The sequence below is a fragment of the Simochromis diagramma genome, unplaced genomic scaffold (genome assembly GCF_900408965.1).
Source record: "Simochromis diagramma unplaced genomic scaffold, fSimDia1.1 OVJJ01000571.1, whole genome shotgun sequence".
In the NCBI taxonomy this organism is placed as follows: Eukaryota; Metazoa; Chordata; class Actinopteri; order Cichliformes; family Cichlidae; genus Simochromis; species Simochromis diagramma.
This window is the reverse complement of record NW_024386885.1, coordinates 751,677-775,839: the sequence shown is the minus strand read 5'-3', so window position 1 is coordinate 775,839 and position 24,163 is coordinate 751,677. Positions and strand designations below refer to the sequence as shown.

At 41.5% G+C, this 24,163-nt stretch overlaps 1 protein-coding gene across 4 annotated transcripts in view; it reads right to left on the bottom strand.

Annotated features, from left to right (window-relative positions):
- Window positions 1–24,163, bottom strand: part of LOC120734550 (endonuclease V-like) — a 90,482-nt gene that overhangs the window by 28,713 nt on the left and 37,606 nt on the right. The window contains exon 9 of one of the 4 annotated variants that reach the window (XR_005696032.1): window positions 13,233–13,327. The exons of 2 other annotated variants lie outside the window; for them this stretch is intronic. The gene's annotated coding sequence lies outside the window, so the exon portion shown is untranslated. Of the gene's footprint in view, window positions 1–13,232; window positions 13,328–14,366; window positions 15,367–24,163 lie in introns of those variants that run through there. One more of the 4 variants, XM_040033396.1, reaches the window with a different exon arrangement.

Here is a 24,163-nt window from a genome sequence, read left to right as displayed (position 1 = left end):
CCTGAGTGCGGTTATTTCTTGCCATAATGGTGGTGATGGGGAGGCAATATATGTTTTCTCCTTATCCATCAATTCGCTCTCTAAAGATTTCTGTTCCTCCATCCGTTGTCGCTTCTTTGTCGCAGAATACGAAATAATTAGGCCCCTCGCATAAGCTTTGCATGTTTCCCACAAAACAGAGGCAGTACTAGCTGAGGAGGTGTTGATATCCAAAAACGCTTTAAATTCGGCAGAGAAGTGAGAGGTAAATTCCTCGTCCTTAAGAATAATGGTATTAAGCCTCCAGTGACGGGACCTATGAAGCGCAGCTTTAAGATCGAGATCCATGATTACTCTAGCGTGATCTGAGATGATTATACTTGTTATGTCGCACGATACTACTGAACCCAAGTCAGTTTTCGGGAGAAAAAAGTAATCAATTCTAGTTTGGGACCTATGCGGAGCCGAAAAAAATGTGTATTGCTTATCGGAGGGGTGAGTATATCTCCAAGCATCAACAAGTCCAAACTCGTCGCATAGAGCGTGAAGCGCTTTGGCCTGGGGAGAGGGAGTTGCAATGCTATGTGGAAACCTGTCCATAAGCGGATTTAACATTAAGTTGAAATCACCACCAATAATAACGGTAGAGTTAGGAAGAAATGGGGCTAATTCCAGAAACATTTTGGTAAGAAAGGTAGTCGGGTGGGCAGGTGGAAAATAAACATTCAGTAATAAAATATTTTGGCCTTGCAAAATCCCTTTGACTATCACGTAGCGGCCCTTCAGATCTTTAACGCAATCAGTTACTACAAAAGGTACATTTTTCCTAATCAACACTGCCACTCCCCTACTTCTTGTAGTGAAGGATGAAAAAAACACTTGTCCATATAATCCTTGTTGCAACTTCAAGTGCTCATTATTATCAAGATGCGTCTCTTGTAACATAGCAACATCTACACCGCCCTTTCTTAGACAAGTAAATATCTTCCTCCTCTTAATAGGGCTGTGAACCCCTCGTACATTCCAGGTGCATATTCGCAGCCTACTCATTATTAGACTTATTCATGTATCATACAAAGCATATTGAGCCAAAGGGTTCACCACACCCTGGTTGAAAATAAAACAGCAAAAAAAAAAAAAAAAAAAAAAGAGCTGTGTGACGGAACATTCAAAGAACAGTGGTTTGGCAACAGCCCTACTAAACATGTAGGGAAAAACCAATCTCCTCCTGCCCGTCGGGGAAGCCGAAGGGCATTGCACGCGCGTAACTCACGCCTACCCATAGACGAAAACACAGTCCGTCCGGTGCCCGATGGGGTGGAAGATTTCACCAGGTCGCTTATAAGCAGCGAGGACGAAAAAAGAGAGTCACATATGCCTAGATTCGGCAAGTACTCACACCGGTTCATAAGGCATAGTGTGAAGAAAAGGAGTACTACGGTGGTTACAGGGATTCAGGGCAGCGAGTCCGCGTAGGACGCAGCTGCCTCCGGTGTGTTAAATCTCTTCTCCTTGCCGTTGGCAAACAGCCTCAGTGTGGTGGGGTAGAGAAGCGCATAATCCACATTCTTCTTCCTCAGGCAGCTTTTCACCTCGTCGAAAGCCTTGCGTTTCTTGGCTACCGCCGCTGAATAATCATTAAAGAAGGAGACTTTGATCCGACCTGTTGGTTGGTTCGGCTGCGTAGCCAGGCGCCGAGCTGCGGCCATCACACGTTGTTTATCAGCAAAGTTGTGAAGCTTCATAATGATGGGTCTGGCGCGCTGGCTGGGGCCCGGCCTCGGTGCTAGAGAGCGGTGAGCGCGGTCTAGTTTGATCTTCCCATTTTTAGTTGTGAGCTCGAGATAGGAGGGGAGCCATGACTCCATGAAGGCGACAACATCATTTCCCTCCGTGCCCTCGGGAAGCCCGACCAGGCGAAGGTTACATCTGCGGCTGCGGTTCTCTAAATCATCCATATGGTCTGCCATGTCAGTTACTTGTTTTTCGAGTCGAGCCACTTTCGCCTGCAATACACCTGCCGTGTCTTCCACGCCTGAAATCCGTATCTCGGCGTCTCCCACCCGTGTCGCCAGACCCTGATCCGAGACGTCTGTTCACGGATTGCAGCCAGCACAGTATCAACTTTAACATCCAACAAAGTTGTAATGCTGTCAGTTATCTTACTCAGAGCCGCAAGGATATTCGGGTCGATATCACTCCCAGTTTCCTCAGCGTCAGCGGAGATTTCTGTGTCGCTGGCGTTAGCTTCTTCAGGCTCAGCCGCCATAAGACCCACAATGTCGCTAGCTTGCACAACCGGAGCTGTCTTTTTCTTAGACCTGACGTTAGGCATTTTAGAAAAATAGTCGTCCAGACTCATTATAGAGTTACTCCCACGCACATTTGTAACGTTTCACCAGGTGAACACGTATTTTAGACGGATAATCGAGGGACCTCACCGGAGCACAGCGAGACGGGTGTTCACGCTACGACGCCATCTTGCCAACCTTTCTTTCATTTTAAACATGTCTACTTTTGTTTTTATAGAACATTTTTTCCAGTCAGCATATTTAAACACAAACTGCATGCCTATTTCATAACCTAAGTAACAACAGTTAAAACCCATTAACAACCCATTCTACAAAGTTGCAAGTTTACATTGCTATCAGCTTTGCCAGATATCCATCCATCCATCCATTCGCTTCCGCTTATCCTTTTCAGGGTCGCGGGGGGCGCTGGAGCCTATCCCAGCTGTCATAGGGCGAGAGGCGGGGTACACCCTGGACAGGTCGCCAATCTGCCGCAGGGCCAACACACAGGGACAAACAACCATTCGCACTCACATTCACTCGCACATTCACACCTAGTGGCAATTTGGATTATCCAATTAACCTATCCCCACAAGCTGCATGTCTTTGGACGGTGGGAGGAAGCCGGAGTACCCGGAGGGAACCCACGCAAGCACGGGGAGAACATGCAAACTCCACACAGAAAGACCCCGGCCTGATGTTGGAATTGAACTCAGGACCTTCTTGCTGTGCGGCAACAGTGCTAACCACGGTGGCACGGTATCTTTGCCAGATAATGCATATCTAAAGGCTGTGACATTTTGTGATAGTTATACCTGCTAAACACCAGTATGCTAGCTTTGCTATTAAATAAGATGCACATGCTTTGCCTGCCTCACAGAGCAGCTATTTCAGCTGACATGTAACGCATTGTGAGTACCTGTCACAAATCTGATAAATCATACTCCTTTGTTATTTGCTGATTATGAGGGGGGTGTAATATTTATTTCTGTAGTTTAAAACAATTTCAAACTGCACAGTATTGATCTGACTGTCAGAAAGAGGTTAAAAAAAGGAATCGGGCCTCTGCACATCCTTCTTTGTACAACGTGCATGCAAAAACTGCAAATAACAGCAACATTAAGTAAACGTTAAAGAACAAGTATAAGACATTATTAAGTCATAGAGATTTTTGAACTGAATGTAGTTGCGTGATATACACTTGAGGCTGGCTCCAAAAGCAAGCCAAACTCCACAGGTCCAATCTTACAGTAAAAAATAAACATGTTTGCAGCATAGTACAAAAATGATTTTGGTCTCTATGCATAATTCTTCCTTCTTAACAGCTTTATGGTGGGTGAATATTTATATAACATCCATCTGGATACTGGAGATAGAGGTATGGCTGCATGGACACACAGGTGTCCTGACACAAAGAGCTGCAGCCAGTTGCTGTTTGTCTCCTTTTTACTAATTTGAAAAACTCAACTGGAACTACAAACTCATGTTTGTATTGTTGATGCCTTTGAGAATCTGTAAATATCTATTAAACATTATGGCATATTGTGAGATACCAACTGTCCAAGAAGTTTGTTTCTTCAGCTTTACTGAGTAATTAGTCTGCTACTTAATTGGTAACCAAGTAACAGTGATTAGCAGATATGTGTGTCTGTGCATTGCACCCATATAGTTTATAGATGCAGCTTGCTAATTATGTTTACTCGGGTTAGCTGATGACTTAGTACCTCACCCTTTCATCCAAGTACGGTCACTTCTAGCACCAAAAACTCAACATAACAGGAGCCAAATGCTGACATTGAGACTTCAAACTGTGGAGTCCAGAAACAAACAGGATGATGGTGGTTACATCTTTTATATGTGTTCATAAGGAAGTAATGACACTGACCTTTAATTTACATAACATGAACAAATGGGCATTGATTTATTGTGGAACATTAGTCAGCTTCCCTTTCACTGCACACCAAGATGAAAATGCCATATAGATTAAAAAAGAAAGAGGAGGAAGAAGAGAAGCACTGCTTATGAAACATACTGTACAGCAGTCAACAACAGCTGGTCTCTGGGTGTTTTTTAATGTACAACAATACATTTACATTTGATAACCCATGGTCTCACACACACACGCACACGCACACAGTTCTGAAAATGCATCCGCGTGTGTAGAAACATTTGCACATAAAACTCTCTGAAGTCAGCACATTTGTAGATGGTAAACAAGCCTCCGAGCTTCTTTGCCATGCTGGTCAGGCTTTAGGCATTACTAGCGTACACAAGATTTCCTCCACCCACACACACACACACACACACACACACACACACACACACACACACACACACACACACAGCTGTAAACATTAGCAATATTTTCCCATTTCCTCTGCAAGGCAGGCAGGAGAGCAGTAGATCTTCAGCCCTTCACCGGTAATAATCTCCTTTACACTTCACCGTGCCAGGGAGATGAATCGTGGTGGATGGGGTCACAGTGTTTGTGTGTGTGTGTGTGTGTGTGAGAGAGAGATAGAGAGAGAGAGAGAGAGAGAGAGAGAGAGAGAGAGTGCAAGAGAGTGAGAGAGAGTGCAAGAGAGTGAGAGAGAGAGAGAGAGAGTAAGAAGGGGGCTCTGATGTACCATGCGAAGGCTGCCCTTTATGGTCTTTGCATGTGGGGTGCAGACAGAGGCCAAGGGCCTTACAGATACAGCCTGTGGAGGTGCTGAGCTGTTTTCACTGATGCATATGAGGTCACTGTTTTGTGTAAAGACCTCTAATTTTCCAAACAGCTTTAGGTCACCTTTTACGGCTGATATACATATTGTACTTTCAGTTGATATAGTAGCAATAATTATCTTAGATTATGCTATGTTTTGCTGTCATAATGTGTTTTCTCGTATCAACAACACAGACATCCTTCCTTCCTGTGGACATGCCACAGAAATATCCATCCATCCAAAGAGGCTGATGCCGTCCCAGCTGTGATTGGGGAGAAGCTACAAACAGAGTGGTACCTCTGAGGCTCAATTACTAACATTAACAGTACTTCTATAAAATCTGCGTACAGTATGCAAAGTATAAACTTCTTGGTGGATATGGTTACTTCATGCATTTCTTAATATTCTGTGTATTTTTTGATTAATGAAACAAAAATATAAAATAAGTATTTCTTTAATGAGCTGCTGGCTGTAGTTTCCTATTTATTATTTATTTCATACCACGAGCACACTTTCAAACTATTACTTTACAAAAGTACCAAGAAACCAAAATTATTGATGCATGTGCTCCCATATGTCTCATACATTAATGAAATAGTCAATTTGTATTGTTGCTACACTGAGAGTTGAATTACTGCTTTTTTCCTCCTGTCGTATTTTACTATGATTATTTTCAGCTGGATGGGACAATCATAACGTTAAATTAGCGAACCAGACATTTGCTTGCTGTACATCAGAGAGAGAAGCTAGACTCGCACATAAGATCTTCACCTTGAGCCCTAATCACTAATACATAATGGCATCAGACACTTAACCCACGTCACCTGTGTGGGTATCTGGAGTGTTTGGGTGGTTGAGTTCACAAAGGGCTCTAAAGGCAATAAAAATGAGCGATGTTGACCCACCATCATGACATAAAAAAAAGCCCCACTTCCAGTGTTTTATTTTGCATCTATTCTGACAGTTTTTACTTTGTTTGGCCTTTTCTTGTTAAACCTTTCGCTGACCTTTCCAAGTAAACATTCTGCTTGGAAAAACAGAACTGAGCAGTTTGATACCACAAATACTTTTTATTTACCTAGAATTCACAAAAGTCCAGCGACAGACAATAAATAACTAAACTGCTTTTTTAACTGAGGAATTTATTTCCTATTTGTTTTGTCTGCGTAACCAGTGCGTTCCTGTGTTGTGTCTGACGATGAAAGGTAAAAAGAAAGAAAGACCTCCAAGTAATTAACTCGCTCCAGCTTCTACAACCAAGTCAGGAAGAGGGTTAGCTCAACCCAACAACTTCCAAGCTAGCAAGAATTATCCATTCATACTAGCATTGACGGTGCCTAGAACACATATGTGGCGCACAAGTACTACACATTTATAGCATCTAGCAAAGACAGGCATACTGATGACAATAACTGAACTAAAAACACACAATCAGAAACATCAGGGTGGCTAAATATACAGTATATGTGTGTTGTACAGTGTTGGAAAAGAAATGACACCAACCTCTCCCACAGGGGAATGGTAGAAATGGGGAGAGGCCAAAGGGGTACTCCGGAATTTATAGGGGTGCACCACAGAAGAAGAGGAAAAGGATGAGAAGGGGCTCTAACTGATAATGAACATAACTACAGGCTTGGCGGTCCGAAAAGTCAGGTATAAAAGGAACAGTTTGGGGTCTAGAACCCATTTTGTGTAATTATAACAATATGTAATTTATGGCCCAGTTACATCTGTACCATAATGACTTTACAAACCATGAACAACATGAGTGTGTTAAGTGCTGGATGCATTACATGGACACAGTGTCAGTTTTGTGACTGAAATGTGTACACAGGTTTAGGGGAAGAGAGCATTCAAATGAATCATACGAAGTGATTTACTAAGATTCATAGCATGCAATTTACTGCAGACTGCATGTGTCTTATACTGGAACTTTCTTGCTTTGCATAATAATGGCAGTAATTCCTACACAGTTGTGCAGTGTTGTTGTTAAAGGTCTTAAATTAAAGCTCAGTCTGCACCTCATTTACATTCTGATTGTTTTGATTCAATCCATCCAAGGCAAGACTACCCAAAAAAGTGTTACTGTCCCAAAACTTATCCATGACTGTACCATACCAAAATATGCTTTCTGTATGGTGAAAATGTATTTTCACTTTTATGAGTAATTTATGACAGAACTAAAGTTTTGTATCTGTGTTGTTTTAATGAATCCTGAGGTGTCCCTTAAGCAGTATACATGACCTTGGATATGATTCTTGACTATTTTATCTCATGTATCTTTATTCATTTAAGCACATTATGTAAGTATACATATTAATATCCCAGTCCAGAGGACATATATGAATGTGGAGCTGTTCAGTTTGTTGATCGCTCCGTCTTTGTGACATTTCAGTGTTTACACATTTAGAAAACATCACAAGAATACGTAAATCTCATGCTCACATTCAATTAAAATGCAAACAGCTTCACAAAAGTGCAATAAATAACTACAAAAGCTGTCATTTACCGCAAGACAGCGCCTACCTTGAGCTCTTTTCCCTACACTATCCTATGTTTTGTTTTGTTTTTTTTGGGGGAGTGGCAGTATGACCACATTCACGTGTCACTGATGGGCAAGTCTCTCAGGAAAGTGAATTACAGAAAGTGTGTGTAGGTATTAAGCACTCCTACCTATGAATCTGTCACTATGAAAGCTGAGATTGTGCAATCGAAGTGCAGCAAGGTCGATTTTCATCTGAAGTTTGAATGAGATCAATGTGCACTGTAAAAGAGTTTATGTGCAGATACATGATTCATGTGTGGAGACATATATTCTATTTAAAACCTTTAAAAATAAAAACATCAAGGTTCAGCCTTTTACTTTAGGTTCTTTCACTTTAAGAAAAGTCGAGATTTTTTACAGCTTCATCGGTTTTCACCTTTAACTGCTCAGACCTCCTGTATCTATAGTCAGTCTCACATTCTTAGGCTCAGTGGTTCCCAAGCCAGCCAAGAGTCATAGGGCCAGATCTGGGGATTGTGGGTAATCTCCAAAATAGTGCTGACAGGTGTGATTAGTTTTACAGGTGATTTACAGTTGTATTCTTTACAAACACAGGTGCAGTCAGTTCATTTCGATATCAAGTGCAAAAAATAAGACATGCGTATCACATTCTGATTCAGTAAAAGGACTAGATGTTACAATCCCTGACTAGGGATGGGTACCGGTATCCGGTGCCATGATGGCACCGGTTCTGACATAAACGGTAGTAACCAGACCGAAAAGCAACGCACATTTTGGTGCTTTATTTCGGTGGTTTTTTCCCCTGAGATGTCGTACACTTTGGATTCTAGCCAATCATTTTACCTTTGCAAGCGTAGTAGGCGGGGCCAGGTACGTACGTTCTTTAGAGCAGATTAAAAATGCCCAAAGCGAAGCGGTCAAAAGTCTGGCTGTACTTCACAGCAAAAGATGCAAACTCAGCAGCCTGCAACAAGTGCTTTAAGGTGATACTGTGCAAAGGAGGTAACACCTCGAATCTGATGAAACACCTGGCGACGTATAGCATTTTGTTAAAAGCCGAGAAATGCATCGTATTTGATAGCTTGCTGCGAGACCTCACACCGAGCACATCTACTACAGGTGGGTTGCCTGTTATCGGACCCGGAGTTAGCAACATCCCCCAAGAACCCGAAGAGTAGAGTCCTGGCCCCTAGCCCTGCCAGTGCCAGAAATGATGATGATGATGATGCAGCAGCAGCCGTTCTTCTCTGCGTGAGTAGCTTAATGTTGTTCGTGTGTAATTTACGTTGAGTAGGCTAACCACGTTATTACATTAAAGCATGTAAGGTGAACTAGTAAACACCGTCGTAGTTACATGCGGCTGTCTTCTTGTTTGATGGCAGATGCTCCCTTCACCCTGGCCAAAAAGGCTAAAATGACCAAAGAAAAAGTGGAAAACAGCTAAACATGAGAGGTTTTTGGACAAAGTTTGTGTTTTTTCCATTGATTAAGCACTGCTTCCAGCCAAGAACTTTACCAGGGGGACACATCATTGTGTGCCTCAACTTTCAGTCTTTTACCCAACCTAATCTGCCAATTTTTTCTTTCGTGGTTAGGTTTAGGGATTAGAGATCTGATCTACATTATCATATTAAAATTTGGGACACATCGTCAGTAGTGGGCCTTGGATTCATCGGGTGTTTCGGCCATTATCACTAGACACCCTCATCTAAGGAGGCCCTGCCAGGGTTGATCAGGCCCCGGAGTGTCACTGGTTTATGTTAAATTGTTATTTCTCTTTTTCTTTCTTCTGTTTAGTTTCTACAGTTAATTTTCACTGCAACTGAGAAGTAATACTTACCTCTTTAACATTTATGGAGCCTCACTTCTTCAAAGGGATAGAAAAGGTGATAGAGAGAAGTAAGACAAAAGGGACAAGATAGGAGAGAGCAGAGAGGAGAGCTGGAAGGGGGGCACCTGATCTGGCATCCCCCACCTCCCTCACACCTCACAAATGTTTGTAACTCAGGTTGTGCGCTTGATTTAAATTCTCTCTTCACTATATTTTGCATCTTGAGAAACAAAATCCCAGAGTTCCTACATTTTACACGCGATCCTGTCACAGCTTTCTCTTTGTAAATAATTACAGTACTTTTTTTAAGCCAATACACCTAGCCCATAATCTCCCCAGCATGTCCTGGGTCTGTCCCGGAAGCCTAGACCCCCTCAGCTGACTCCTGTCAATGTGGAGGAGCAGCTCTTCTCTGAGCTCTTCTCTCTGCCTCCAAGGCTTAGACCTTGAACCCTTTGGAGTGTCAGCTGTCTCTTTATTACAGAGATTTGGTAAAGTGTACTCTCCCCCAATCATGAACAACACCCTGATAAATTCCTCGTCTTGGGGCAGCACCTCTTCTCCAGCATTGCACTCTTTTCTGGCTGCTGAAAAGAGTGCAAGAGTTTTCATTTTTTTTATCTCATATTTATAAAATCATTGGAATAGTCTTACTCTCACTAGTCTGAACTAGTTTCCGTTAAGAAGAAGTCAATTAAAAAAGTATTTACTGGTCACACCCATGAAGTATCCAGATGAAAGAGAGGAGAGGATGATTGACAGGTATCCCGTGATAATATAGAACTTGGAGTATGTGAGATGATGCACTTTCAGGCCTCAGATCAACACTGTGACGTTAGCAGTAACCTGACTGATAAGGACATGGCAGTGTGACAGAGAATGGGACACCTGGCACTGAGCCGGTCCCCAGGAGATGCTTGCTACCTACGCACAACGCTGACCGACTTATGGAGGGGGGAAGAAAAAATGTAGAAGCACCAAAATTTATGGCTGACATCTGCGGTGTGGTGACAGGCCACAAGTCAAGATCAGAGGCTGAGTTTGTAAGAACTCATGCCTTCATGATTCAAAATGACATCAACAGCACATTAGGAGCTGACAATTTTACCAAATATTTATGACAGAAACTTAGAGGAGCAGACTTTGCACACTGCAAATGCATCAGCTGTACATAAAACATAATGTTGCAGATTAAACTTCTCATATATAAGTTTACGGTTATCATTAATTGGATTATGCTATACAGAAATACGTTTTTAATGAAGATGTTTTTACGTGGGGCGATAAAAAGGAGGCTGCACCTACGGGATAAATAAGGATGCACTGGCCAAGGCAGTAAGATATAAATATAGATATAAATGAGCATGCAGATGATGCAATTCGAATTTCAGCCAATGGTTTAAAGCTGGAATACTGATGCAGTGGTGGAGGCAATGCACAAGGATCCACAGAAATGTGCCGGTGAAAAGCAGCAAAGACGGAGCTCAGAGTGTGAGAGAAACACAGCCTGTGCAGAACACATTTTACTTGATGTCCAAACTGAAACACTGAATCTTTTTGGACTGTTTAAATTGTGGCATTTCTTTATCAAATGTGCCTCATGTCAGTCACAACCACGTGAAAAAAGTAGTTAATGTCACCATCTGATCTCTTTTAGCATTTGTACTTTTTGTAACTAATGTTTTTCATGCTTTGAATTTAGTAACACAAAAGTGATTTTGTTACAAATTATTCTCTGGTGCTTTTTCTTTCTCTGTGCTCTCGCTCGGTTTTTGTTTATCTAGCATTTGCAGTCGATAATGAAACACTGTCGGCACTCCTTTGAAAACAATGGATCCTAATGAGATTATCCTGAAATCAGCTCAACAGTAGTATTAGTAATAGTACAATAGGTGTTACGTTGGTCTACTGCTATTAGCAACATGTAAAGGCATTGTTAGCAGCAGAGACCACAGACTGCTTTTGGCAGTGTTAACATCAACAGCTTGCCTGCTGAAGCCCACTGGCTCCTTTCCAAAAAGAAATTATTTACAAAAAAAAGGAATATTCTCTCCTTTTCAGCCAGTGGAAGAGCGAACAGGAACAGAGCACTATTGTGACGGCTAATAAATGCTGACAGTGTGTTTAAATTCTGCTCAGGATTCAATAACTTACACTACATCTCCATACCTAGCCTGACTGATTTGGCTGAACTGTCCCTACCACATGTGCAGCTTCTTGACTAATCAGTCAAAGAGAATCAGTGAACAGCAAGAAGTTCAGTCACAGTCCTTCCATTTGCTGTCCATCTGTCTCTATGGTTTCTGCTCTACAGCAGCTGCTTGCCAATAGCTGACAATCGCTTTGAAGAGATGCTCCTTCATACTGAATTCTGATTGGGCCAGTGCACGGTGTGATATGATTCACTGCCTTTCCTGACAGCTGTGTACCAGAGTGAGAAGGTGATGGACAGGAGGCAGAGTCATAGAGACGACTGAAGCTGGAGAAATGAAGAAGAGGAAGGCAAAGATAATAGGGAAAAAAGGACCAAGTCATCTGAACGGTGGACAAAATTGGATGTGGAGAAAAAAGGAGGGAGAAAGAAAAAAATAAGATTGAAAGGCAGAAGAGGAAAAAGTTAGAAAGAAAAAAGAAATGTACAGTAGAAAGATAAAGAGACAGGATGGGCAGAGGTGCAGGTGTGACATTAAACGTCAGGTTTTAGCTGCTGAGCCTTGACACTGAATCCAAGATAAGAAGGGGGAGAAAAGATGAAGCATCCATCTGTTACATCCTGTCAGTGAAGACAACTGACATAACATAACATGCATACAGTGCACCTATAACAATCAGCCCTACTGCCACATAGCTACATTTTCTGTAGTTTAACAAACGCTAAAACGATCAAGCACATTACTCCTATTCTCAAACTTTTCTGTGTCCCAAAGGATAGATTTAAAAATATTTCTACTAGTTTACAAATCACTAAAAGGGCCGAGCTACATTTCAAATCTTCTTTTGCCTTACGAAACATCCTGAACTCTCAGGTCAGCAGGAACAGACCCTCTGCGTGTTGCCAGAATTAGAACAAAAGAAAGTGAAGCAGCCTCTAGTTTTGATGGTCCTCACCTGTGGAACAAGCTCCCTGAGATCAGCTAAAACTAAATCTTTATTAGGCTTATCAATAAACCATGTCTGCAACCTCCTCTTAACCTTATATTAATTTCTAATGGGTGTTTTTCTGTGGTTACACACGGTATATTGTATATTGTTGTTGTTACATTTCTGTCATCACTGCCTGTGCATGCTTTACTTAACAACATGCACAGATATATTGTTTATACATTGTAACTGTCTCTTTGCATTCCTCTTTCTAGCCCTCTGCATTACCCTGTGTCTAAATAATGCTATTCAGATAAATTTGACTTGACTGTGACAAGCTGTCTTTCATAAATTCATGAACGTAGAGTAGATGACGCTTGCATGCATGTGTGTGACATTTGACTTTGAAATCAAATACCAACATAGCTGATTCACTGCTCATCTCGTCAACAAATCACACTCTTGCCTCTTGCCTGGAGTAAAACACCATATTACTCTGATGCAAATCAGCTGCAGTGGGCGTGATGCATGGAACAGGATCTCTTTAGGAAACTTGCAGGCAATACAAGCCGCCACTACTCATGTTGATCTACTCTGCACCAACAAGCACATTCTGGCTTATGAATGGCCTGTGAGACGGAGCATTACAGTGGGCTGCAGTGAAAGAGCCTGTGGGTTCTTTATAGTGACTAATGTGTGTGTGACTGAGCAAGCGGGGTTAGTGCGTGTGTGTGTGTGCATATAAGCTGAAGCTTTTTCCCACGGTGAAGTGTAAGCATGACGGCATAATGCAAAATAAATAAATAGGAAAGCCCATACTCATGAGCTCAAACACATACCTGCAGTGGGAACCTCGGGGGAAATGTGAGTGAAGAGCCACACGTGGGCGAGAGGGGATAATGGCACCGTGGGATGTCAATATGAGAGGCTGATGCTGCAGATCAGAACGTGATTATTTCAGAGGCTTCAAACTATATTTCCTCAGAGGTTATAATGAGTGTACATGGGCATAAGTGTGTGCATATGTTATGAGAAGAGTTTAAAGTCAAGTGTGCGTGTATGTGGGTAAATATGACAGAAAGAGTGAAAGGGGACAGAAACACCGGCCTGAAGTCCTACCACTGCAGCACCTCATCATAATGATGACTTACCAACAAAAAGTTTAGTGTCAATGCATCCGATGTGATATGACACACACTGGGTACTTATGCAAACTTATGCAAAACTGCAAAGAGCTGCAAAGTGGGAGAGTTAAAAAAACAAAACAACAACACAGAGGCGTGGATGTCCCGTCTCCTCTCTTGGAGAATCTCCTAATGCTCTGAATCCAGTTAATTTATCTTTTACTTAGTCAGTGGTAGTTTTCAGCTGTGCTTAGAGGATTAATAAAAAGTTGGAATGGATCTGGATGTTGGCCCTGAATCTAGTTTGGTTGAAGATCTCTTCCTGTTACAAAAAGAGGTTTTTCCTTCCTACTGTTGCCAAATCTTACTGATTTGGTGTTTCTCTCTAAAACTGTTGGGCCTTCAAATATAAGTGCTTCTTGTGAACTGGCAGCACTACATAAATAAAGGTCATCCAACACAAAAGCAAACTTTAAAAAAACACCTCTGGCAGATGTTTGATGAGGAGGTATCAGTGTGTGTGACATGCTAGCACGGTATAGATTTTCAAACCAGTCTTTAGTTTGTTAAACAAAAGAAAATTAAGTGCAAAGATTTTCACAGGCAACTAAGTGCCTCAGCAATCCTGTATCAACAACAGCTCCACAGCTGCTAAAAGCCCCGAGTGACTTCGGAGTTCTTTATGAACCACAACACGAAATTACTTTTCAATCAATTTATTTATACAGCACAGTTCGTATAACGAAAGTTAATAAACTAAATAAAAATCCAAGAATTACAAGAGAAACACAAAATAGAAAAACTAAACACTTCATTAAAAAATAGAAAAGAGCCAAAAACGTATTATTAAAATTTTTATTAGTCCAAAAGAAACTAATAAAGCGAAATAAAAAACTGGTGCACTCATTAAAAGCTAAATTAAAACAAAGGTTTTATGACTTAAATCTGTTTAAATCATCCAGAGCTATTTAAAGCTTGAAAAACAACAAACAAGCCTCAAAGTTTACGCTAAAATGTTGTCATACTCAGGAAACGATGGGTTAAATGGTGGCTCAGCTCATTTTGCCCCATCATTGGTTGGAAGGTTTAATAAAGCTACTGTTCTCTGAACGAAAGCACTGAACACTTGAACATAAATGGCTGGACTGTTAATTTAACATCCTTATCATGGACCAGCAGGCACCTAGTGAACACACAACTCAATAGTTTAACACAACAGTTCAATGTTATGCAACAAAGCTAAGGTGGGAATCTCATTAATGCCCAAAACGTCCACGTCGGTGGGAAAGGCTTCTGAGAGAATTAATCCCACTCTTGACGAAGCCGACCATCACTGCTGACTAAAGCACCTTACAAGTGGGAGCGCAGCGGTCTGCTGCCAGCAACGGTGGAGCCACTAAGCGGGGTGGACTTCACATAATAGCCACTCAACGAAAACAAAAGCCTTGGCCCTGTCAGCTGAGCCTCTCTCCCCCTCGCAGGAAAATCAAATAACCCCCAGTATCTCGTCTGCCTCGTCCAAGGCTGATACGTCCTTATTACAATGGATCGCCCTCAATTGATTTGTCTTTAGAAGCCTCAGGGAAAAAAAGGCCCAATTGATTTTATGGTTTACAGGGAGGCCATGTGAGAAGTTTGATGGTGAAGACACCTGCTTGGGGTAAAAACACACAGGTGTGATGCTGGTGTGGATGGCTGTGTTGGCGCCAAGGCTTCTATTGGATGTAAACAAGGCAATTTGTCCGATGCTGCAGCAGAGCACTTGTCGTTATAAGTCAAGCACCAGGCGGTGTCAGCCCCACCGTCTATCAATCACTCACATGTCAGGTTGCCACAACAGAGCAGGAGGCTGCAGATAAAGGTGGAGACACGGTGCGAGGTCAAAGAGACACTGTTTTTCATTTCTGGGAGAATGAATGAACAGAACAAAACCCAGATAGTGTTTCTTTTTGGGTTTAGCCTTTCAGAAATATAAAGAAAAGTGTCATTAGAGGCCGTGTCAAACACCCTCTCTGAACATTCATCTTTTACATTTAGATGCTGTGAAAATTCAATTGAAGCATCCTCATCATTAGCCTCTAACACGGCATTGAAGATAGGAACAGCATGTCCGCATGAAAGGGAGAATAATTTACTGCACAATAAGAACCAAGCAGTTAATCATGGCTAGATTGTTCAGACTAAAGGCACAGTGATTTATCACTTTGACTCATATGTCTTCAGGAACTAAAATATTCTACAGTTCTCCAACTTACAAAGTTTACTCTGATGATTCAGTAGTATTTGTATATCCACAGAGTAAGGAGGAATTTTCCAAGAAAACTTAAAAAAATTACCCTTTGGATTATTTGTCTCAGTGCATTTAGAAATGTTCCTCAGACATTTTCTACCTGAAGAAAGATGAGTCATTTCTCATAGTTTCAGACTATAGAGCCCAAAGGTAAACTGATCGTACTGTGTTAAATTGTTGGAATTTATCTTTGAGAGAAATAACATTAAATTTCTAACCTGGTATTAAATTTAACTCGTGATTTACTGTACAGTGAAGCAGCAAATCAGTCAAAACGTGGCAAAATTCAACCCAAATTTAGATCAAATCCACTTCAAGGTTATCTTATTGTGCACCTTTGAGCTTCTATTTCCAGTCTATGGTCTATTTTCACATTTTTCTGGATGTCCTGACAACATGTGACCAGATACTACAATTTCGACATGGACTTATAATAAAGCACATTACAGATAACTCCAGAATGTAACTGTCCGGTTTTGTGAAAGTGTCCACACACAGTGCAACAGATCAGCAATGTTGCCAGGAAGCTTGTTGGTTTTTTCTGTTTTATTAAAGACTGACGGGGCTGCGCACCTCGGCTCCATCCCTCAGGGTGAGACTGTCAGCACTCTCCTCTCCTGTAACATCATCACACATCTGAGGGAGAACTTTCAGTGCATACAACCTAAAGTGTGGCTTCCTGCCTCCCTGAAGATTCGTCTTCTCGTAACTATATCCTCTTTCCCAAAATGAAATTCCAGTTGACAGATGACTAGTTTCAGCACACACCACCGACACATCGAAAATGGAGATTGAGCTGGAAGTGGTGCAGAGATGCACTTGATCTTGCAAGTTGCGAGTCGAATTGTAAAACTTTATCGCACCTCATGCAAATCAAAAACATTATTTTAACATCACTGTTAACAAATGTTATACCAGAACTAATGGGAATTAATTTATCCATTTAGTAAAACTGTCTCTAGTTATTTGTCCCACAAAACTAACCACAAGTTTAGTAAAAGCACAGCAGTAGTTTTATACAAGTCTTGTTCCCCAATAATCCTCTAATTTCTCCAAGTCATAGTTCTTCCTGCATATGGAGACACAGAGGGGGTGTGATGTACCCCCACATTTTACTCAGAAACAGACAAACAAGATCTTTCCACCCAGTGATTTGTTGGAGCGGTTCATCAGTGCATGAACCTCGATATCAGGCATGACTCCCTCTCACTGACATTATTCACCAGCAGAAAAGGTCAAAGCATGATGGCAGCAGAGAGAAATTGATTAACTTGTCTATGTGTCTTTCCACATCTTTGAGTCACCCAAAGACCTTTCTCCTGCCGAACCGGTGTCCTGCGAACAGAGCAGAATGCGGCAGGAATCTGCGGTGTGACTCAAACCTTCCAACACGACTGCCTGGGGGAATTTTTTTTTACCGTGATGTGGCTGGAATTGATGGCACTGTTGGGATACGGAAGCAGGCAACAAATATTTGTCGTATCGTGCAGTGACACAGCTTAAATTCACAACTCATCAGCAGCTGAAAAAAAAAAAAGACCTTAATCCTCTTGTGCCACTGTTTGAAACCTCGACGTCAATGAAATCCTCCTGTAGGTGAAACATTGTGTCATGTGGGGACAGTAGAGCTAGTCACATGACCATGTGTGCGTATATAAAACTATATTTCACCTTTAATTTACTTAAAACTACACAAAGAAATTCTGCCATAACATGGCGACCATGTTTACCCACAGCAACAGTGATGTAATGCATACAAATGATAATGTCCTGCGTTGTTATGCTGAACAACATGTAAGTATGGAAACATGATTATACATCAGGGTTTGATCATCATTTAAAACTCTCATTGAAAATTTTGCACACCCTGAAACTTACATGTCTTTTTAATAATAACACCCCTTTTTTTAAATGCTTGATTTCTGCAACTTTTTCACCTTTATTGGATCATAATGATCAGCTCCTTAAAAATGCAGCTGACCACAACCTCAAGAGGTCAGACACAACCTACCATTGTGCTTTTTTATATATATTTTATTACTGGCGGTGGATCCCATACATCACTGTTCTCTATTTTGCTATTAAATGTCAGTCTCTGTATATTTTCTGACTTATCTTTGTACATAGATGTGTAAAAATCTGTATGGTCTTTAAACTAACAATATTTCACGTTTGTCCCCAGAGTCAGAAAAGAGCTAAGCAAAAAATAAATAAATATATGTCACCATTCTTTCCTGAAATAAGCAACGGAAAGACATAAAATCAGAATTGTCAACTGTGGGGGAAATTAAGGCCAGTTTAGAGGACTGAGGAAAGATTTATTGGTCAGTGTCTTGAAGTTGTTTTTCATATATTATTGCAAATGATTAGTTAGACTTCAGAGATGGACTCAAATGCAGGAGGCAAAAGAAAAATAAGGGGCAGGGGGGGGAAAAAAACAAGCAGTTGATCGCACATGAAGAAAATCCACAGAACTTGCACACCTTCACAGAGTACGGAGGACTGGACTATATGCTAACTGAGGGCTGATTGGGGATCAGACACAGCTGTGGAACGAGGTGCACGTGCAGGTAATTGACACAGGTGAAGACCATCAGACAAGGAGGAAGCAAAACCCAAAGCAGCAAACAAGAGGAAACATGTATCAAAGTAAGCAGAAAGTGAGCAATCACCATACTGAAACAAGGAGCCCTTCAAAAATCAAAGATTAATAATAATCAGAAATGAATTCATTCATGGGGGAACACAGAGGAAATGACTTAAAGGCTACCAACATAGACATAAAAATGAACACTTAAAAAACACAGGGGGGACTAAGGCATTGTTACAGAGATGAGACAAAAGGAGAAACAAACAGGGAAAAGCTGAGGGAACTAAAAACACAAGAGATAAACTCAGAAAAGGAACTGAAGCTAAATAGAGAACAAGAACTCTAAACGAACACTAGAAGAGTAAAAAACTAAAGCTTACAGTAAAGATGTCAAAACAGGAATCCAGTATATCCTATATATTCAATGTAAAATTCAAAACTCCAAACACAAAGTTATGTTATGTTTCCTGACAAATGTGAAAATGATGCCCAAAGCATGTTAAACTAAAACTAAATTAATGTTTGCAGCTGTGTTTTCATTTCTCTGCCCCCTTCCTAGAACACACCTACTTATCCACCTCTCCATTTGTCCTTCCCCTCTATCTCCTCGTCTCTGATTCCTGGGGTTCAGCGATTGTTCTTGTTATTGCTGAGGAGCATACAGGGGTTTTGTGTCAGTGTGTTTGACGATGAGACGGCTGCGGTGAAAAATGAGGTGGGTGGTGGCAATTTATCAGCACTTGAGCGGCATCCTGCCAGAGGTAGGCAAGGCGGCACAAAATGCGATGCCGAGGGTTTACTGTGTGCGACCATGGTGGAATTAATGCAGTTTCTCCTCCGATGCATCAGACAGACGGGAGGGAGGATAAATAAAAAGAAGAAGAAAAAGACAGAGAGGGGAGGGTCGTTTCTCTATCTGCAGAATTCCACATAAAGCATCGGCTTTTCTCCTTTAGAAACTCCCTCGACATCTTACTCCTCTCCTCTTTCCTCCTCCTCCTCTTCTTATCCCAGGGAGTCAGTCTTTAAGTGCAACGTGTCCTTTTTACTTTCTCCTCTCTTCTGTTTTCTATGCAATTTGTATCTCTGCTGACGTGGAAACTGATGACAGAATGCCGATAGAAATGGGAAATACACAAGGAGAGAAACTCTTTTATAGTCCAATGATGCCAACTCTTCCTCTCGCCTCCTCCCAGCTTTTAGGTTTCAAATCATCTCGTTATTCATCTCCTTCCCCATCATCTCTGCTCACAACCTCCTAAATCTGATCACGCAAACCCCTGGCCATCCTTGCACTGCCCGACCCTTTTGCAATTTGTCTTCTTACTTATCACCCCATCAATGCATAAACACAGAAATGCACACTCATAGTATACACACTCTTCACTGTTACTGTACTATGTCAGCCTCAGGCTAGCTGTGCAACTCTCTCCACTGGGAAGGGTGCAGGAAGGGAAACACACATCAAGGCAACCCAGAGTCAAGCAATAACAAGTAGAGAAGAAAAGAGAAAGAAAACATGGATACCAAAAAAATGCCAGAGAGTCATGTTATTAAAAAAATCTTGGCTGAAGTTTGCCCTTCACTAGTTCAAAATTACTAATGACTCCATCTGCTAATATCTCAACACAGAGTAGAATGTGCCAGTGATTGCATCTGACTGCCAGATAAAGGAGGAGTCACAGAGCGGATTAGAGGGAGCTAAATATATACAAAGCACAAATAAATTTTGATGAAGCTGAGCCAGTGAAACTTGAACAAGTGAGTAAGAAAAGGAAACGGGAGAAGTATAGAAGGGAGTCCTCGGGGGATTCAGACAAAAATGGCTTCATCATAATTCCAGCTTCAATTTCAACATTAAATTCAACAGGGAGCATTTTCTGTTTTCTGTTGCACGCACACACAAAACACAGAGACAAAGAAAAAGTGCAAAACAGAAACGGTGAAAGAAACAGCCCAACAAACAGTAATAATGCGGTGACACTACTCTGCACGCCGCGCCGACAGGATGTTACAAAGCATATTTGGATTTGGGGATGTTAGAGATAAAGAGAGATTGTAAATACACGCTGGGCAGCTCATTGGACACTTAAAAACACGATTCCATATATTTGATTATGAACAGAAGAAAATGAAAAATCTGATGGCCAAATGTTTGGATTCGCAGTTATTGTGAACGCCTACAAAACAAGCCCCAATGAACACACTGCACGCTTTAAAATGCAGGTTTAAGGCAGCATTAATCAGTGTTTTTTGCTGCTTGGGGCAGAATCACACAGAGGAGGCTGTAACCCAACCCTACTGCAGCTTTAACAGATGACACTGGTTTTTGACAACCTAGGTTGTTATTTGTGTGTCATGTGCTCATCAAAGTAACACGTCTGAGAAAGCATCGAGAACAAAGCAATGAAATCTCACCCAACAGAAGTGAGCACACAATCAGACTGGCTGTTAAAAAGCCAACTGTTCAGCTAGACTATCTATATCACTTTAGTTGGAGGTAGAAAATGAGCACAACTGAAATGTCAATAAATTTTATTGCACGGGAAAAAAACTGTGTTTACGTCTCCGTTTTCTCTTTCCAATTTGTATGTTTAGCTTTTTGGTTTGCTGAAAACTTGTTTAACCCTCTGCTCGTGTAAATCAGTGGCTCACAAATGATATCGGCTTACTCACTAACAATCATCTCTAACTGTACTCCTTCACATTAACTTAAATTGTAAATTGATGGTGTGTGCGTGCAGCAAAGAGAATGAAAATGAGGAACAGATGGACACAGAGAGTAAGAGGAAAAAACTATCATTACAGCTTTGTGCCCCTTATTCACCTGAACATGTTTTATTTACTGTCCCTCAGAAGCAGAGTTGGCGTAAGAAGTGTTTGTTCTACAGTCTGGGTCAGTCTGGGCCGAGCGCCTGACACACACAGCCGGAGGCTACAGTCCTGCAGGACGCACTGAGCCGCGGCGCCCTCTGCACGCAATGATGAAGCAAACTTTGGGATATTGTGTTGACCTGAAATCTAACAATGATACTAAATTTGAACTTAAGGCAAGACTTTTGATCTAAAATAACCTCTCTGTCACAAATGACATGTTTCAAAAGTAAAAAAAATCCCTGTTTGATTCAATGGACTCGAGGTTTTTGATGCTACAGTTCAAAGTAACTGAAGTTAGCTAACATTAGGAAACTCCTCTACCTGTGCTACTGTTTTTCAGTCCCTTTAACCTATTGGTAAATGTGGAGTTTATGTACTTATAGTGAGTTAACTGTAGTTTTTGCCCACATACAGAGCAGTTTACTCTGCATATTGTTTCATTTCATAATTTTCGTTGCATTTTCTAGGGCTTGTGTAGCCAACAGTAGTGTTTAGCAAGATTTAGTTATTAACAGGCCACCTTAATTGAGACTAGAAACAGAGGAGAGGTTTCTGACACAACTTCAGCCACCCCACGGTCTGCTGTGATAGGACATGACGATGTGAAGCAGTTAAAGTTCCAGTAAAACTTACAGAATCTGCAAAGAGCGGAAAAATGTGAAAAACGACCAGTTGCATGAACATATACATCTGCCACCGCGGCACCAACAAGGATGGGCTGGTCATGTAAGCGCATGGTTTAGAGTCAGGCGATGGGGAGTGTCCAGTGAAACAAATCTGGGTGGTTACAGCGCCATAAGGTGTTAAGATGCATCTGAGCAATGGCGCTTTACGTTTTGCACCAGCCATACAAATCCACTTAACTCATTTACTTATGCTCTTTAAAATGTTGCACAGGTATTCTTAGCTTTCTAAGAAAAACATTTAGGCCATTTACACTAATATTTTCTGACTTTAATTTGCTGAAGAGAAATGAGAGCTAATTTACTTTGCTAAAGTATTAAGTTCACGTAACGTATCTTTTTTAAGTACGGCACATTAAAAATGAGTACATTTCTACAAACATATTTGTGTGAAGAAGCATAAAAAATCTCTCCTAACACGTGCCAGACTCAAAAAAAGATGTTAGCTTAACTCCAATATAACGCAGTCTGGGCACAAACACACATCCTCGCTCATGACGGGCCAGTTAATCAGTCCAAAGTGAGCTGAGACTGAGTGATTGTGTTTAAAAAATGCCAGACTGACAGCCGGTAATAGGCGGTGGTACCTGTGTTTCTGAGGTGGAAGAATAGAAACACCAAATGCCTCTGTAGCTCCGTCCTCCAGTTAATACTCATGCTGAATACTACCAGCAACAAGCTGTGTCCTTGTACTGCTATAAGTTTTTAATGAGTGCGGCTGCTCCCAACAGAGCTCATCGGCCCAACCTTGGCCCGACTAGTTCTCCAACATTATCCTTGACATTTTAGAAATGTTTTTGTAAAGGGCAGTAAATTTGTCTAACAGCAGGGTGTAGATTGAACTGATCTCACTAACTCAAACTGAATAGTTTGCAGATGGCTTATTGAAAGTTTGTGACAATGCTACAACGGGGCTATCAGAAGATGAAACAACAGAACCTGGACATACTGTAACTCACTAATACTAGCACTCAACCTGTTCAGCCTGTGGCTCATCAGCTTCTTCCCTCTGTCATCTTCTCTCCTATGGAGATGCACATACTTTCCAGCTCAATCTTTCTTCCTAGCCAAAAGTCCTTTTCTCCTTCCTTAGTGTCCAGCCTCACATGCTTCTCCCTCTATCCAGAGGATACAACAAACACATTCATTGCAGTTTCTTTCACCGCATCAGCTGTACTTTCACAGTCATCTGGCAACTCCTTCCTACCACTCAGAGCTCGTCTCAAGTCCTTCCTGGACTCTTGCACGACATTCTTCCGTCTTCAGCTTCCACCATTTAATCCTTAACGTCTGCCTTCACTTGCTTCCTCTTCTTGATTTCCGAATCCATCCTACAGACTGTCATTAAATGTTGCCTAGCTACAGTCTTCCCTTGACACCACCGTGGAGTCTCCTTTTTCAGAATGCACCTTCTGCATAAGATGTAGCCCACCTGTGTGTCACCCTGTGCTCCTCCTGGTTCTTGAATTAATCAAAAGATCAAACTAATCTATATTAATCTTATACTTGGGGACTTGGGGAATCCACATAGTTTATAATTTTTCTGAAACAAGCTATGCTTTCCCTGCTCCCTTTAAACTTTACTTACTAAACTTGGTAGTTTTCTCTCTGTCTCGTTTTAATCGACAACATTATTATGGAGCACAAAAAATAAATGCTCACCAGAAACTTCATTAGTTATAGTCTGACCCAATTCTCTGGGTGGTCCAAAGACATGCGTGGGGTTAGGTTATCTGGTGATTCTGAATTGGCCATAGGCATGAATGTGAGTGTTAATGGCTGTCTGTCGCTCTGTATTAGCCCTGTGACAGACTGGTAACCTGTCCAGGGTGTACTCTGCCTCTCGCCCTATGGCAGCTGGAATAGACTAAATCCAGACTTGGATTTTTACAGTAATTCCCATGTAAAAGACACAGCACCAAGTAGACCACTGAGCCCCCTCAGCCCATAGATAAAGGGTTACATAAAACCCTACTGTAAACATATTGGATACTGTTATGATGACTGTTATTTACTTTGTGCTGTGTTTAAATGCAGAACTCAGACGGCAAAACAGCAGAAAGACAAACTGAAGCCGAGGCAGAAGCAAACTGTCATGCAGAGTAAATCACAACAGGTAAGCACATCCAGCATATCTCGCTATCACTCACATTACTGATAAGCTTTTATCGTCTTGCCTTGACTCCTTTCCTTTTCTGTCTTACAC